The following is a 19,326-nucleotide window of genomic DNA, read 5'->3' on the forward strand; positions in this document are numbered from 1 at the left end:
CTATATCTCTTTTAAAATTATAGTTAAATAAAAATTTTCTTGGACTTTTTTTTTATGTAAGGATCTAATATATTGTTAAGGGGATTAAAGTTTAAGGACAAAGTTTGACTACAAACTAAGTTGTAGCACAAGGCTACAACTCTTATTAACCAAATTAACATTATTACATATTTTGTAAATCTAACCATTGAATTGCATGTTTTCTTATTCTTAAAACACATGTCAAGTTTCATGTCAATCGAATGTTATTTACTATTCAATCCATAAACTTAGTTTTTATGTATAATTTTAGACTACAAAAATTTGAAATTTAAACATTTAATTGATTGATGTCTTGATCTTTTTGAAATTTTGTAAGTATAAAGGATATAAGAAGAAAATGTAATTAAATGGTATATTTGTTAGAATTCACAACCAATAAATAAATATATATATATATATATTAAATGAAGTTGTAGTCTTAGCTTACATCCAAGTTTGTTGTCAAATTTTGTCCAAAGTTTAGTTAAGTTGGGCCTAAAAAAATTTGGGGTTGTCACAAAGTTTAGTTTGTTGCCAAATCATAAATTTTTAAAATTTATACATAATTATTATTATTTTTTCTAGTTCAGGGTGGTCTTGTGACCACCCTCCACTCTATGTAGAGCCGCCAATGAATACATCCATTGGAAGGACTTAACCAATTAACCCTAAGCTAATCATTGACTAACCCTAAAGTATAGTATAAGTCAAGATGCGAAATACAAGTAATTACATGACTACATGTAACATGACAATATTATAAATTGTATGGGCAGTGACATACCTAGGATTTCAAACTAGAGGGGCTGGAGTATAAGCAAAAAAAAAAAAGTCCAAATAGGCACCCATGATTCCATATAGTATCAATAAACTATTAAAAATAAGAGATCTAGGGTTCAATTCCTGCCTACACCAAAATTGATTGATATCTTGGTCTGGTAACAAAAAATACAATTATTAGAAATGAAAGCCATAAGTTGTGAAGCTCTATCAAAAAAAAAAATTATCAACCAAAACAAATACACAAAATCATTGTTTTTTAACACATTAAGATGAAATAATCTACTAACAAAAACAAAAAAAGAAAACACAAAATAATACTGTTTCTTAATACTAGGCTGGCTAGGATTTTTAAATTTTTTTAAAGTTTTATTTTTGTTAAGTTTTTGGGTTGAGTAATTGCTAGTTAGGCTAATTGGAGGGGAGTGGCCTAAGGTTTTGGAAGATGAGACCAACAACAAAAATGAAAAAAATATAACTAACAAAATTTTTTTTTTCTTAGGACCAAGGGTGCCGGGGCTCCCTTAAGCCCTCCTCTAGGTTTCCCTGTGTTCGGGTACAATGAACTTAGACTGAAATCTCTTACATCCATCCTCAAACTTAAGGTGGAAGTTTGAGAACATCTTGATAGGATTGGGTCCTACATAAAATGGTCCGAGCATAACATAAAGTGAAACAAGTAAGACGGTTCTTGCCTACAGTGATCAATGACAATTTACAAATGCTTAAAGGTTGGAAGATGGCTAATACAACCTAAAGATGAATGTTTTTGTGATCAGGTTGAAGGATGGTTGTACGGTGCTCAAGTATGGCAATCTAATTGCTCCTAAGAGGATTCCACAAGTTACCAATTCAGACCACTTCAGTCAGAGTTCTTTGCCTAGTGCTCACAAATTGAGCATTGCCCATGATCACACATTGTCTCTTCCTTTAAAACATCACAACTATAGAAGCAAACATGATGCTGTAAGTTTTATGTGTCCTTTCTTAAAGCCATCAATACAATTGACGACCATTGAGAAAGTATCCGTTAAAACCATCTCATGAGGTATCTTCATATTTGATGAGCCTCACATGCTTGTAGGATTCACATGTTTTGAGAGGGCGCTTCATAAAACTCTCTCATAAGTTAATCTTTCCATTGTTATAGTCACTAAACTAACCACTATTCCCTTGTGAGTAAAAGTTATTTATCCCTTTTCTTAGGAGTTTCACTTAATGTTCTACCAAGTGTTGTATATTATGTGTATGAATTTTTTATTTTTTATTTTAATCTTTAATTACTTTTAAGGGTAAGAAATGATACATATGAAAGACTTCAGTTAGTAAAATATAAATTGAAAAACTCAGTGTGGAATAGTGGATTTTTATTCTTCCCGCGGAGTCTATTTTGTATCTAATAAAACCACTTTTGTTAGGTTGAGCCATGAGGTCACTATGGGTCTGTTTGGATTGAACTTATTGTTACTGAAATTGAAAACTGAAAACTGAAAACTGAAAATACTGTAGCAAAATAATTTTTAAATGTGTAAATAGTACCGTGAGACCCATTTTTAATATTTTTTAGTGCATGAACAGTGCCAAACAGTGCATGAACAGTATTTTTTGTCTCTGCACAGTAAAATCATGTGATTTTACTGTTCACTTTTCGGGAAAAAAAAAAAAGAAAGAAAAGAGGAGGAAAACGCAGCCTCACGCAGACGTTGAGGCCAAACTGCACCTATGCAAAATTTTCATCACCACCGCCTGTTCTCCTTGAGTCTTTGTTTTTTTACCTTGTAATATTTTAATATCTTCCATTCTTAACAAAAAAAAAAAAAAAAAAAAAAAGAAGTAAAAATATGATAATCTTTCTTAAACTTTACGCTAGAGCTGGTACAATCTTTAACAAAATAACTTTATTTACTCCCCCAACACCACCCCCCCCCCCCCCAAAAAAAAGTGATATAAAAATGAATATTCATTGATAAATTATTATTTACCCTCAAAACTTATCATGTTATTAAAGTAATTGGTCTTGATTTTTTTTTTTTTTTGAAATAAACACATACATACATAAAGGAGAAAAAACGTGGTTCTAAATTCTAACTCAAAAATATACCAGAAACTTTTCTCAAAAACCATGATTAATAAGTCTTGAATTTAAACCTTGACTTTGCTCACCTTAGCTAGCTTCTATCTGCTCGAAGCACTATATAGTTTGTATCTGAATACAATACACTATAATGATTGAATTGAATACATAAAAGATGTCAATTGGCATTTAGTTACACCCTTTTTTTTTTTTTTNCAAATGGAAGATGATGTTAGAATTATGGTGATTAATGCTGAACGGTGGTAGAAAATAATTTATTTCTAATTTTTTAAGTTAACGGAGACATAATAATTAATATTCATTTTCATTTCTTAACTATCAAATTAAAAAAAAATAATAATAATAGTAGTAGTAGGACAAAGACAAGTGCACGGTATCAAATTGAATACGTGCATTTTCAAGAGTGGCCTACGGCTGAAAACATCCTATATCCACAATACCTATCAACGCATTGAATTCAGAAAATTGGATAAAGAATTCCACGGTATCAAATTGAATACGTGCATCTTGAAGCATGATAAACATGGTCCCACGGAATTTAATGTTCTGAAACATCCTAATACTTATCAACGCATTGAATCCTATAAATTGGATCAAGAAATCTCCGAAGCATTAAACTCTCCAAAAAATTTTCCTCCCACTCCTCTCTCCCATTTACTTTACTTGTGATACTCATTCTCTATGGCTTTGTCTATTAAGCCCCTCTTTGCTTCCTACAATCCTCCAATTGCTCCTAAGAGGATTCCACAAGCTACCAATTCAGACCACTTCAGCCGAATTCTTTGCCTAGTGCTCACAAATTGAGCATTGCCCATGATCACACATTGTCTCTCCCTTTAAAACATCACAACTACAGAAGCAAACATGATGCTGTAAGTTTATGTGTCCTTTCTTAAAGCCACCAATACGATTGACTACCATCGAGAAAGTATCCGTTAAAACCATCTCATGAGGTGTCCTCATATTTGATGAGCTCACACACTTGTGGGATTCACATGTTTTGAGAGTGCGCTCCATGAACCCTCTCATAAGTTAATCTTTCCATTGTTTTAGTCACTAAACTAACCACTATTCCCTTGAGAGTAAAATTATTTATCCTTTTCTTAGGAGTTTCACTTAATGTTCTACAAGTGTTGTATACTTATGTGTTTGAATTTTTTATTTTTTATTTTTTAACATATGATTTTAGTAATAAAGAAAAACTAGAAAGAGTTTTCTCCCGGGAGTCTATTTTGTATATGGTTAGCGTTAGGTAGCCATGAGGTCACTATGGCAAATTTTCATCACTGCCACTTATTCTCCTTGAGTTTTTGTTTTTTTTTTTTTTTTACCTTGTATATTTTAATATCTTCTATTCTTAACAAAAAAAAGGAAGAAAAATATGATATCTTTCTTAAACTTTATGCTGGAGGTGAGCAACCTTTAACAAAATAACTTTATTCCCCACCCCCCCCCCCCCCCCCCCCAAAACAAAAAAAAGTAATATAAAAACGATTTTCATTGATAGTATTATTATTTACCCCAAAACTTATCATGTTATTAAAGTATTGGTCTTGATTTTTTTTTTTTTTTGAAAAAACACATATACAACAAAGAGAGAAAAAATGGTTCTAAATTCTAACTCAAAATATACCAAAACTTTCTCAAAAACCATGATTAATAGTCTTGAATTTAAACCTTGACTTTGCTCACCTTAGCTAGCTTCTATCTGCTCGAAGCATTATATAGTTTGGCTTTTAGTTACACCCTTTTTTTTTTTTTTTTTTTTTGCTTCTGGTTCTCACTGTGCCCGATATTTTATTTTATTTTTAGTTTTAGTTTTTAACAGATTTCTGCCTTCCCTTCCAGGATAAATTTCACAGCCAACATGCACAAAAGTTGAAAGAAGTTAAGCACGTGCTGAACAAAGCTGGAGAAGATCCATTGGAAGGTTTATTTATGATTGATGCGATTCAATGCCTTGGCATTGACTACCACTTCCAAGAAGAGATTGAAACAATTCTATAGAGGCAAAATATGATATCTAGTGCTTGTGGTTATAATGATATCAACAGTCAACCTTAGGAAACTGCTCTACGCTTTCGATTATTGAGACAAGATGGTTATTACGTTTCTTCAGGTTGGCATTTTCTTTTCTATATTTCATATATAAAGCCAATGGCATTGCTTATGGCTTAAAGTCATCATCAAGGGTGAGGGAGGGGTTTGGGAAATTATATGAGTATTTAAGAGAAAGGTATAATCCATCAAGGGCGAGGGCTGAGGGGTCTGGGATTCATATTCTCACAAAGATCGGACAAAATTGCTTTTTTTGCCCCTTTCTGAAAAAAAATCCAGCATTTTGCCATATTTCTCAAACTAATTAGTAAAATGCCTCTCTTTTGAAAATCGAGTTTCTGAAAATCGATTTAAGCCCTATAGCGGCGTTTTTAAGGACCCTATAATGACGTTTTAAGGATCTATAGTGACGTTTTGTAACTCGATTTTCATAAAGTCGAGTTATAGGTAAAAAAAAAAAAGAAAAAAAATTGCATGTAACTCGACTTTATGAAAATCGAGTTACAAAACGTCACTCTAAGTTCTTAAAACGTCACTATAGGGTCCTTAAAAACGCTGCTATAGCCCTAAATCGATTTTCAGAAACTCGATTTTCAAAAGAGGGGCATTTCCCTAATTAGTTTGAGAAAGAGGGCAAAATACTGGATTTTTTTTTCAGAAAGGGGCAAAAAGCAATTTTCTCCCACAAAGATCCAATGGCCAAGGGCCCAAATATTGAGAAATTATTGTAGTGTACTTATTAAGCTACATACTCCACTTACATAATATGAGTATGCAAGAGAATGGAATAGTCCATTAAGGGTGAGGGATAAGGGTTCTGGCATTTAGACTCTCACAAAGATCCAAATGGCTAAAAGCAAAATGTCGAAAAACTATTGTAGTGTACTTAGTAAGCTGCATGCTCCTTTTACGTAAACATGAGCATGTAAGAGAATGGCATAGTCCATCAGATGCACTAAATGATTTTACTTAAACACCCCAACTCCCTCCCATCCCCCTTGTTAATTTGGTTCAATGGGGGAATTTGTCCAATATTATGACCCAACCGAACCAAACCAATTACACCTTTAACTAAAAGCCACTTGAAAATTTTATGTAAGAAAATGTTTTAGAAATATTATCAGAAATATGTATGCCACTTGATGCAACTACAATGTGCATTTTGCAAGTTTTATTACATCAAAATAAAAAATTATGATTAATTACTAATGGTTAAATTTTAGGGGAAATTACAAAAAACGCACTTGTGGTTAGGCTCGTTTTCACTTTGCCTACATGTAGTTTAAAACTTAACACTTTGCCCACCTGAGGTAACTTCCGTTAGTGATTTATTACCCACCTCTCCCTTTGCCGTTAGAAAAACATATTTTTAGAAAAAATAAATAAATAAAAAAGTTAAGGTTTTTGATTGCTTAAGAACTTTTATGAGAACAAAGTGAAGGCACACACATCAAATATGCTATAGTTCTAAAGTTCTAAAAAAGATAATCCATTATTCAAAAAATAAAAAAGATAATCCAAAAACCCAACCGGTTTTAAAAACTACCAAATAAAAATCAATTTCATTTTCAAAGCATCAAAAAATTCCAAAGAGAGAAGAAGCAAATCCACCACTAATCTCTGATCTGCCAACTCTGATCTCCGTTGATCTCCCAAATTCAATCTCTGTTGATCTCCAACTCCGATCTCCCAAATTAAATCTCAGACTTTGATCTCCGCTGATCTTTGTGGTTGTCAATCTGTGTCGCCAAGCTTGCCCTTCATTGGCGCTGACTTATTCTCCTCAACAACTAAAGCCACCACCCATAAATCCACTTGTTTCTTCAAAGATCAAGCCCCAAATGATACGTTGTTAACTAGGTAATTTGTGGGTTATTAGCAATTTGGATACTTGATTTTTTGGATTTGATGATTTAAGTGTTTTGCTATTGTGGTTGAGATTCAGAGTGGGTTTGAAGTTGGAATTGGGGGTGGGTTTGCTACTATGGTTAGGATTCAGAGTGTGTTTGAAGTTGGAATTGGGGGTGGGTTTGTTGTTGTGGTTGTGATTCGGAGTGGGTTTGAAGTTGGAATTTGGGGGTGGGTTTGAAGTTGGAAGGTTCCTTCCCTTTCCTTGATTGGTAGTGTTTGGTTGTGCAGAAAAGGACTGAGAATTAGGAGAGGCACAAGCAGCACTTAGAGTCACCACCACGCCACCAAGCCCATGACTGATCTACCACAATCCAAACCCACAGCTAGATTTCTCTTTACCTCATTCTTTGGTTGTTATTGCTTATCTCTATCTCACTCTCTTTTGTTAATAATGTTGCCGGTTGTTTTGAGATTGTTGGTCTTCCTGTAAAAACTGGTTCATAATTTTGAGTTTTTATGAGATTGTTGATATTGATATAGATTAAAAGTGATTTCATTGAGCCCTTTGATTTGTGTGCTATTCCTCCACTTTGTTCTCATAGAAGTTCTTAAGCAATCAAAACCCTAACTTTTTTATTTTTGTTTTGTTTGATTTTCCCTAAAAATACGTTTTTGTAATGGCAAAGGGGGAGGTGGGTAACAGAGCCCTAATGGAAGTTACCTTAGATGGGTAAAGTGTTATAAGTTTTGCACTACGGGTAAATAAAGTAAAAACGGGTCTAATCACAGGTGAGTTTTCTGTAATTTCTCCTAAATTTTATTATAAATATCTTGAATTTTTTGTAATAGAATTTTAGTTGGAATAGAATTTTTAATTTCTTGAAAAATTAGGTGCTATAGTTTTAACTAAATTAAACTATTATTACAATTAATAAGATAAAATTATTTTAATAATTATTGGGAGTGTAGCTACTTGTTACCAAGAGAAAATAATCATTTGGTAGAACAATGACTTATAGGACTTTACTTTTATAGTATATGATTTATGATATATATGTGGTGGGATCCAACCTTTTTATAATAAAAGAAAAAAGAAAAAAGAAAAAAGAAAAAAGAAAGACCCCATTAACAATTCAACAAACGTTTTACACTTCTACAATATATAGGTCCGTCATTTGTCTTGAAATTAAAGTTCTATCATTTTTTTTTTCTGCTTTCTTATTTCTTTTTATAAATTCCATTTACAATATTATAACATCCTTTTATGGTTTTCTACTAGCTACAAATTTTCAATAATTTGAAACTAAAGTTATGATAGAAGAAATATATTGAACACTATGCGTACATTAAAAAAAAAAAAAAAAAAACACTAAGTCACGTTTAGAGTTTCTTGTAAATTTATATAAAAATATTTGGATTATTCTTTTAGACAGATCTACTGATGAATATATATATATATATATATATTATTTTTTTAATATCTTTTACTAGACACTATGCATGAAAAATAAATTGATTGTATAACTGTTATATTTTATATGAAAATTTAATAATTTAATTTCTTACTAGCTAGCTATGACCTTTTTTTCAACATCAATTTTGCTTCCAACTTTGTCTTTCAATCTTTGTTATCCCAACTTGCAGCCTAATCCCACCACTAATTATTCAAATCAATAAGGATACAAAAACTAAAACTAAGGGGAAAACAATTTTGTTCCTATTTGTAATCCTTTACTATTTGATTTTAGAACGAATTTAAGCTATATACTCGCTAAATGAGTATTGTATATACTGTTGGGAAAAATTCTATATAACAGTGAATAAATTCTAGCAAGCATAGTGGAAGCACACTTACACAATAACACAAAGATTTATGTGGAAATCCTTTCTTTTTGAAGGGAAAAACCACGGGACAAATTTCGAATAATTTCACTATATCAAATAGAGATTACAACACTTAAAGATACAATTTGAGTAAAGAAAAAAACACTTTTTTTTCTTTTTACTCACTGCTCTCTTACTCACTGTATATTTTCACTCACTCTCTTTATTTTTCTTTTCTCTTTTTTGCTTGCTCTTACACACTAGTCCTCACACTTTTGGGACTTCACTTCTTTTTCTTCTCTGCCCAAATGGCCAAATGGCCTCTCCCTTTTATTTCTTTCACCTTTTCTTCTTTTCTTCCTTTCACACTCTTCTCATCAAATCACAATAAATGTAAGCCACTTACTTTCACTTTGCTTCATCCAATTTCTGCTCTGCCATCCGAATGACTTGCCTTTTGCTTCTTTCTTTCTTTCTTCCTTCAGCGTGTCCAACATGCCTAAGCCAACCAACCATGCTGAATTTTGTACATAATGAAGAAAAGTTAAGAAACATGAAGACATGCTCATTAAATGAGCATGTCTATTACGTGGGCTGGATTCATGGTGCAGTGCACCCAACAATCTCCACCTCCAACCCACTTATAGAGGAGATCTTCAACTCAATTTTTCAATTATAATCCATGCCGGAAAAGTCAATACCAGACTTAACCTTCTTCATTATCTTCACTAACACTGAGAAAATTTCATCAAAATTAATACATTTCTTTCTCAGAGAATTTATATCACATTCTTTTCATCTTTCTCTTCATTTTGTTCTTTATTCCAATGCCAACAATTTATTTTTACGTGAGACTTTTTCCCACAATGGAAACATTCTCTCATTTCTTTAAACTGAGATCTACCTTTTGACTGTGACCTGTCATTGGATTTGGCTCGATCATCAAGCCATCTGCTTCTATTTCTGCCCCTGTTCTCCATAACAAGAGTTTGATTTTGTGCATTGTTTATACCAGCATCTCTTTTGCGAACCTCATCACTTATAATCAAATCTCAAATATCATCATATTTTTTTTTTCTTGCAGAATTGCTCACTGCCATTCTCATGGCCTCCCAAGTGTTTGGCAAAGAAGCCAAAACAATTAATGCACGGATCTCATCGTCAAAATCAATCTCCATAGAGGACAATTGATTTGTGATGGTGTTAAACTCATTTAGATGCTGAGCCACAGGAGTACCTTCCACTATCTTCAGATTAAACAACTTCTTCATTAGATGCACATTATTGTTAGCCAAAGGCTTTTTATACATACTAGATAAAACCTTCATCAAATCTACTGTTGTCTTTTCCTTCATAACGTTGTGTGCAACTAATCTTGTTAGAGTTAATCGTATAACTCCTAGCACCTGTCTATCAAGAAGCCTCCATTCTTCTTCTTCCATACTATCTGGTTTGCTTCCCAAAAGAGAAAGATGTAATTTATTCCCATATAGATAATCTTCGATCTACATCTTCCAATAGCCAAAGTCTAAGCCGTCAAACTTCTCGATTCCTGACGTCTTTCCTTCTTCTCTGGCCATTGCTCCCAATCGAACCTACGTGCTGATACCACTTGTTGGGAAAAATTCTATATAACAGAGAATAAATTTCAGCAAGCACAGCGGAAGCACACCCACAATAACATAAAGATTTACGTGGATACCCTTTCTCCTTAAAGGGAAAAACTACGGGACAAACTCCAAATAATTTCACTATATCAAATAGAGATTACAACACTTAGAGTTACAATTTGAGTAAAAAAAAAAAACTTTCCTTTTCTTTTCACTCACTGCCCTCTTACTCACTGTGTATTTTCACTCACTCTCTCTATTTTTCTTTTCTCTTTTTTGCTTGCTCTTACTCACGCACCAGTCCTCACACTTTTGGGACTTCACTTCTTTTTCTTCTTTGCCCAAATGGCCGAATGGCCTCTTCCTTTTATTTCTTTCACCTTTTCTTCTTTTCTTCCTTTCGCACTCTTTTCATCAAATCACAATAAATGCAAGCCACTTATTTTGACTTTGCTTCATCCAATTTCTGCTCTGCCAGCCGAATGACTTGCCTTTTGCTTCTTTCTTTTCTTTCTTCCTTCAGCGTGTCCAACACGCCTAAGCCAACCAACCATGCTGAATTTTGTACATAATCAAGAAAAGTTAAGAAACTTGAAGACATGCTCATTAAATGAGCATGTCTATTACGTGGGCTGGATTCATGGTGCAGTGCACCCAACATATACACTTTTACAGCGTTGTTTAACAACTTGAAGTACAAGGAGAGGAAGTTCAAATCAAGTCTAGTTGGAGATATAAAGGGATTGAAGGGCTTATATGAAGCTTCTCAGTTAAGTATTGAAGGAGAAGATATACTTGACGAAGCTGGAGAGTTTAGTCGCCAATATCTTACCGAATGGGCAACCCATCTTGATCATCAAGAAGTCATTCTTATCACTGACACACTAAAGAATCCCCATCACAAGAGCCTGGCAAGGTTCACGACTAAAAACATTCAAACTAACATTCAAGGGACAAATGAGTGGATCAATGTTGTGCAAGAACTAGCTCAAATAGATTCCAACATGGTTCATGAAATACACTAAAAGGAAATTCATCAAATTTTGAAGTAAGGCTGCGTTTGGTTCAATGTAAAATGTTTTCCAAGTGTAAAATATTTTCAGGTGAAAATATTTTCAGGAAAAGAAAATATTTTCAGGTGTTTGGTGGTATTTTAAAAAATTCTTTGAAAAATATTTTTAAGTGTTTGGTTGTACTCTTGAAAATACTATGGACAACACATTTTCTACTTGATGCTCACATTTTCTCATCTTCCAAACAAATATATAATATTAAACCAAACCAAAAAATTCATCAAATTCGTTCAAATTAAGATAAGAAGGAAGAGAGAGAGGCAAGTGGGTTCAATCTAGAGGCGGCGGGTTGCTCGTCGACGAGGGTCATGGTGGGTTCGATCTAGAGGTGATGGCGACGAGAAAATGGGTTTGATCTGGGTTCGACGGTGACGAGGGTCACAGTGGGTTCGATTTGGGTTCAATCATGGTGGGTGGGTCTGAAGGATGCGATGATGAGGAGATCGGTGGGTGGGTCTGATTCCCGCGACGAGATCGGTTGTCTTCTTCACTTTCCCTTCTAGCTCTCTCTATGTCTTTGGGTGTGTGCTTGAGCTTTCTCTCTTCGGGTGTGTTTTTTGGAAATGCTTTGAAGGTAAAATCAAAGCGTAAATGATTTTACACTTAAAGTGGCTTTTTTCCGATCAAAGTGTATTTGATTTTCCGTAGTTGCCAAACACATACAAGGGTGTAAAATTATTTTCTGAAAGTGTTTTCAGGCGAAACAAACGCAGCCTAAGTTGAGCAATGATGTTGAGGATTTAGTTTGCATTTTATAGTTTATTAGTAACGATTTACTTAAATCTTTTTATTTGTTTTAGACGGTGGAAAGACCTAAGCTTGGCCAATGAGTTGAAATTTGCTAGAGACCAGCCACTTAAATGGTACATGTGGCCCATGGCATGCCTCTCAGATCCAATCTCGTCGGAGCAAAGGGTTGAGCTCACAAAACCCTTGGCACTACTCTACATAATAGATGACATATTTGATGTACGTGGAACCCTCGATGAACTTGAACACTTCACAGAAGTTGTCAATAGATATTGATCAGTAGTTGAATAATATAAGAAAAATCTTAAAACGGTAACGAATTTTACTACTAAAAAATTACAAACTGACATAACAATAATTATGATTGATGATGTTTCAACATAACATATAATAACAAAAAAATATTTTAATTAGTATTTTGTGATTAGTGATGCATCATTATGTAAATTAATGTAGTAAAATTTGTTACACCCCCATATTTATTTGAAAAATAAAAATAAAATTGCATGCAGATGGGAACTTGTTGCTGCTGAGCAACTACCAGACTACATGAAGATATGCTTCAAGGCTCTTTATGACATTACGAAATCTGCTACAAGGTCTACAAAAAGCATGGATGGAACCCCATGGAAAGCCTTAAAAAAGGGTATAAAATAATGTAACACTGAACCATACATATGTTGACTTTATATAGAACCATATAATTGGCCTTAATGACTTTATACAGACAAACATAATAGGTCTAATAGTAAGATAGAATAGTAAAGGTACATGAATGAGACAATTGAACTTTGACAGATAATTCCACAAAATATGAAATGAAAACACGAAAAATTGTGATACATTAAACATGGAATGAGTTAAATTACATATAAAAATAATCAACGCTCTGCATGTTTTGATGTAAAATATTTTTATATTTTACAATTTTTGTTTTACAGTAAAATAATTAGCCAAATGTAAATTATTTTCGGTTAGGAAAAATCAAAAGCAATAACTGTAAAATATTTTACACTAAAAAAATGGGTAAAACGTTTTACAATTTCTTCTCCTCTCTCACTCCCGACACTTTATCAGCTTCTGCTCTCTTAACTTTCTCAGTTCTTCCTCTCTCCATCTCTCAGCTCTCTCACTCACAAGTCACAAGGCCAAAACCCTCTCATCTCACACCGTTGCCCACCCACTGACCAACCCCAACCGCCATCCTCGGCACTACCAACCTCATCGTGTCTCTTCTCCATTGCACCGCCTTGGATCTGACGACGATCTTAAGTTTTTGGTGGCTACCCGATCTTGCCTCCGCTGGGCTTAGATTTTTAGATTATGTTCTTTGTTTCTTGGGTTTTCAATCTGAGTTCATGGAGGTTTTTCTTGGTTGATGGTGGTTGTCTTTTGGCTGGTCTTTCAAATCTTTTTTTTTTTTTTTTTGGTTTTTTCGATCTGGATTTTTGGTTGATGGTGGTTGTCATTTGAGTGGCCAGTGGTGGTTTGTTGGTTGGTGGTGTTTTGGTGGCTGTTTTTCCTTCCGATGTGGAGTTTTGGGGGGTGGGTGGTGGTGGTGGTTGTGGTCTGTGCACTAGATTTTCTTTGTTGAAGGTCTGTACACACTGCACAGGTTTGTGCACCAGTTTTGTTGTTGTTGGTCTGCGCACACTGCATAGGTTTGTGCACCAATTTTTTTTTTTTGGCTAAGGTCTGTGCACTAGTTGAGTTTTGAGAAGTATGAAAAAAAAAAATATTTTACAGTGAAACATACAATTGAAGAATGATTTTCACTGTATTTTCATGTTGACAATCAAATACAGTAAGATGAAAATATTTTACTAAAAATATTTTATATTTGCAAATATTTTACTTCGAAACAAAACACTATTTGTTGAAAGTTGGTAAAAATATAATTAATTTTAAAAAAGAATTAAGGTTTCAAAACATTAATTACGAAAAAGGGAATAGTAAAAAAAAAGGGGTAGATTGTTTTTTTATCAAAACTTTCTTTGTTGAGGCCCTTGAGGGGGCTACCTAGCTAGGTAAGATGTGTTTTCGAGGGTCATCCAAAATTTTGGGGGCACCCCTAAGCTACAACGTGGATCGATCCACCCCTTGACAAGTCGTGTGCTATTCATGACATTTATCGTCTTAAGTGGTTAATTGAGCGCCAATAAAAATGAGAGAGAAAATTATATGGACAGAAAAATGAGAGAGAAAACTATGTACAGAAGTTATTCATATGTACAGAAGTAAACTGAGTGGTTAAGTGCTATTCATTTGTTTTACTGGTGGCCCATGACAAAAGAGAGAGAAGAGTGGGTAGAGAAAGAGATAGATGGCTTTCCTTTATTCAAAGAGGACATATGTTTAATTTAAGACAGAGTACTCCGTTGATGCCCTTAAAGTTTATGGCATGCTACCCCACTCCATGGTTGGCAGGGTACTTCTTGCGATAATGCTCTGGAAATAAACAAAGGTTCTGTTGTTTCAGAATAGTGATAGTGTATGTATGAGTGGCTAGTATCTTTCTAGTTTTTCAGGCTGGCTAGCAGTATAAGCCACACTAATTAATGCGGAGAACCACATATTGTAGGCCAGCACAATAATATGATCTTATCAATAGTCACTACTATGGCGGAAAATTTTTTTCCAAGCCAGTTTGATTCTAAACACTAATCACAAATTTTTTTCTCTTTGGGTGGATCTCCTCCATGTTAGGGAGATAAACAACTTTGGGGAGCTTCCTTGGATAATTAATATAACATATAGAAACACACTTTAACCCAAAAGGCCTAAGCCCAATGGGTATGTGCTCAATGATGTTATATTAACCACTTATTCTTCTTATCTTTATTCAATGTGGGACTTCACTCACACGTGTAACCCAACAATCTCCCCCTCACGTGTGAGTCTCTACCACTCTGTGGACTTCAAGACTTCTCTGTGGGCCATGAATAAGTCCTACTCGCTCCCCCTTGCTTAATGGACTTTTCACTTCATCAGCGCGTCATCCATGGGTCTCTCGTACGTCATCCATGGGAACCACGTGTCAACCCTGCACGCACATCCATGGGAACCCCGCACGTTCATGTCCATGGGAACCTCGCACCATACCATTATTTAGCACCACGTGAGTCTTTGCCTCTCTGTGAGCTTTGAACAAGTCCTACTCACTCCCCCTTGACTAATGGGCTTTTCACTTCATCAATGCGTCATCCATGAGTCTCTCGTACGCCATCCATGGGAACCACGTGTCAACCTGCACGCACATCCATGGGAACTCCGCACGTCCATGTCCATGGGAACCTCGCACCTCATCATTGTTTAGCACCATTTGCAATATTCCTTTGTTGGGCTTTTCTTTTTCTCCAGGATTTTTGTGTGTGGACCATTAAGGCTTTCTCTGTCCCTGCTGGGTAGGGACCATGAACACCTCACCACTTTCGTCGCACACCACCATGAGCTCTGATACTAGTTGTTGGGAATTTAACCAAAATTCCAACCTGTGAGAAACAATAAAAATAGAGAAAACACACGCCAAAGAAAAATAATCACACGCACAAGATAGTATTTACGTGGTTCGGCAATTTGCCTACGTCCACGGAGTTGCAGGGATTTCACTATTATCAGGGAAAAATACAAAGTGCGGCTACAGTGTTTTTTTCTCTCTCCCTAAAAACACAACAACAGTAGTAGTCTCAAAAAAAAAAACCCTAATTATAAAAGCGGCTTTTTTTTTTTTAGACTACTACTGTTGTTGTGTTTTTAGGGAGAGAGAAAAAAACACTGTAGCCGCACTTTGTATTTTTCCCTGATAATAGTGAAATCCCTGCAACTCCGTGGACGTAGGCAAATTGCCGAACCAAGTAAATACTATCTTGTGCGTGTGATTATTTTTCTTTGGCGTGTGTTTCCTCTATTTTTATTGTTTCTCACAGGTTGGAATTTTGGTTAAATTCCCAACACTCCAATTTACATGTGAACATATAAAATCATTCATGTGTATTATTTAAGTAAATCACATAACCTATTATATAGGTCATATAATCAATCGCCACATAATACTGATAATAGAGTAGATTAGAGAAATTTTCTTAAAATCAGCTTGAAGGTAAATTTTTATTTGTTTTGGTCTTGGTGGACTTAGTTGGTCAATAATATTACGCTTAGTTTAGGCTTTTGTCTATTAATAAGTAATTTAAGCCCATTTGTTGATTGGATCCTCACTAGATCCATACAAACCTAGGCCCAATTTTAATGCTTATTATTAGTAAAGTTTTAAATACTGTTTAAGTTGATATAAACTTTTTGTAAAAAGACTAAAAGTAATTGTTGATCAATCACAACTTCTTGTCAAGATTTGATTAAAAAAAAAACTTCTTGTCAAGATTTTATAGTTTAGTAGTATTGACTAGATTTTTATAAGGAAAATTAGGATTCAAATTCTCCACCTCTTATTGTAAAAATTTATAAAATTTTAAAGAAAAATTAAAAAAAAAAAATGGAATCTCTACAAGTTATCAAATAATGTTCACTAGTAGAGCACTAGTCCATCTATGGTGCCAGAAATTGGCTTTTAATTGTGGTTTGAATCTTGCTCTTTCTAGTCACTAAAATAAGCTTGGTTTTAACGGCAAGACGAGAATCAAGATAGGCGTGATGGATCTTATTTAAAGTGCTACATGATAGAACATCCTGGCTCTCCAATCAAAGACACAAGAGAGCATATAATATCTATTGAAGAGGAAAAATTATACATGACGGATGGGCTCATATGGACGGACCCTCATATGGACTGGACGGATCCACACATGAATGGACACAGTACGGACGGGTGAGGGATCCATGAGGCATCTGATTTTGTTATCTCATGATCTCCAAAAAACCCTAGATGGAAATACTTGCGGCGCACACCATAGAATCTTGAGGTAAATAGAATTCTAGCGCAAAAAGGATTCTAAAAGTTGCGCGTATTAATGAAGATCTTCTCTGTAAGGAAAGGACTTGGCCATCATGTTTAGGACTTCTCAAAAAGGATTCCTAGATGGAAAGGACTTTGATTCCAAGGGAAAAATGTTAATCTTTGACTACTATAAAAATACTAATACCCTTATAAATCAAGGTACACATAATTGACCCTCTCTAGTATTTTGGAGTTGTAAGAGATTCTAACTTGACCTTCGAAAGGTATTCGGCCGGCACCACACCAGTGCTCTCTATTAAGGCTTCTCTCATTTCTTATGTTGTGCAGGTTACATTTTGAGTGTGCGAATATCGTGTGGCTCACTTGTGATTTTTTCGGCATCATCATCTATGATTGCATACGAATAGTAGTGCCTCAACAAGGAATGCCTCTCTTCGTATCCATTCCCTACATCTTTTAAGAATGTTTCTCTCAATGCTGCAAGGATGGTTCCTTTGATGTACAATTACGATGACAATCACCACCTTCCAAGTTTAGAGGAGCATATGAAGTCTTTGCTAATTGGCAGTGTTGTTACACAACAAAATGAACCGACTATTACTTGACTTGCATAAATCTTATTGGTTTTAAGAGGGGGAAAAAGTGAGGATCCATCTAAGCTTGTGACAATAAGTACAGCCACTTACTTAGGAGGCTCGGAGCTCTAATTGCTATATACATATATATATATATGGTGTGATCATAATTAACATGGAAGATGATAAAGCTTCTCACAGCAAAGTGATTCTTATTGATATGTATTTTCCTTTTTATTACTGTACTAAGTCTCCAATATTCGACTGTGCTCGATTTTACTTTACTAAGTCTCTAATATCCAATTGTTCCAGTAATTAAAAGAATCACTTTGCTCTATTGTAGAGCGCATTCAATAATTAAATTTTACTATACTAAGTCTCTAAAACCAATTGTTCCTTAATGTCAGCAAATTCTTGTGTTAAAACATGTATTAAAGAGGATTGTCATCGTTGCAAATTATAAGTTAGGAAAATAATTTAATTGCTGATTGAAGACTTGCTCGAGGGATTGTTGGAATCAAGCAAAAAGTTCGTTTGGCCCTTGCTTGAATAAGATTTTTGGATATTGTAAATTAACTTTGCTTGACCACGTTTAAAGTTTTTATTTAGACCCTAAAGTTTGTTAAGTTCTAAATGTTTAGAACAATTGGCAAATCGTGAACACAAACTTATCTAGATATAGATCTTAGAGTCTATAGGTTTTATTAAACAATGCTTAAGGTGATTCAAGTCAAGATTCAAGAACATACAAGTTGCAGGAAGAAGACTTCATATTCTGCTTGGTTCGATCGATCGAAGAACAAGCTCGATCAATCGAAAATCGTATCTGCAGAATTTTAAGTCGGCCCAGACAGCAGCTTAAGCCCATTAAGGATTAGGGTTTCAGATCTACTTCTCCCACTATATAAAGGAAACCCTAAACCACATTTTTGAGAACTTTTGTGAGAGAGAAGAGTGTGTCTCTTTTGTATATAGGGTTTTGTATCAAACCTCTTTAAGTTTTTACTGCTCATATTTGCAGTTTGTGTGAATCTCTTGTGAGATCTTTGAGGAGTTTTCCTTCACATAAACTTAGGGTTTTCAAGGTAGAGATATTATCTACATCTTGATAATCAACAAGATTGCTGCCATTGGAGCTTAAAGAATAACAAGCGTGGGTACTTGTACTTGATTGGAGAGTCCAAAAAAGAAGGAGTCTGTGGATTCGGAGCTTGCATGTGGTCGTGTCAGTAAGTTCTACTGGTGGGTAGCATTAGGAAGTCAAGTGGGGAGCTTGTAAGTCATTTTGTATGAACTTCGATTCTTTCACATAGTGGGTTCAAGTTTACCTTCGATTCTTGATATGATTGTATGTTTGTGATAACCTAGAATTGCATAAATTGACTAAGTTAATCACTTGGCTAATTAACTAGGTTAATCTGGTTGGTTTAAGAGGTCTAAATTTCTATCAAAGTTAATTATGCAGTGGACTGCACTCAAAAAAATATTATGCAAAGGACTATTCATAAAAAAAAATAATAATAATAATTATGCAGCGGACTAAACTATTAAGCGAATTAACCAATTATGTACTCAATAGACTCAAGGGTTATTTACCACAAGCATGCTAATCAACATATGTAAAGTAGTAAACTGTGAGATAATAAACACGACATACAGTGACAAAGTGGAAAACCGACAGACACATCCAAAGGAAAGACTATTACAGCGATTCCATAACCTTAAGAAGCAGTTCACTATAAGTCTATAATAGAATTGAAGTTTATAATCAATAAAC

The 19,326-nt window shown here is 34.5% G+C and overlaps 1 pseudogene; it reads left to right on the forward strand.

The window, feature by feature from the left end:
* The first annotated feature begins 1,560 nt into the window (after positions 1-1,560).
* LOC111988809 ((3S,6E)-nerolidol synthase 1-like) lies at positions 1,561-17,579 on the forward strand (annotated as a pseudogene).
* Positions 17,580-19,326: the final 1,747 nt, after the last annotated feature.

The sequence above is a fragment of the Quercus suber genome, unplaced genomic scaffold, assembly GCF_002906115.3.
Source record: "Quercus suber isolate HL8 unplaced genomic scaffold, Cork oak 2.0 scaffold_364, whole genome shotgun sequence".
NCBI classification, from domain to species: Eukaryota; Viridiplantae; Streptophyta; class Magnoliopsida; order Fagales; family Fagaceae; genus Quercus; species Quercus suber.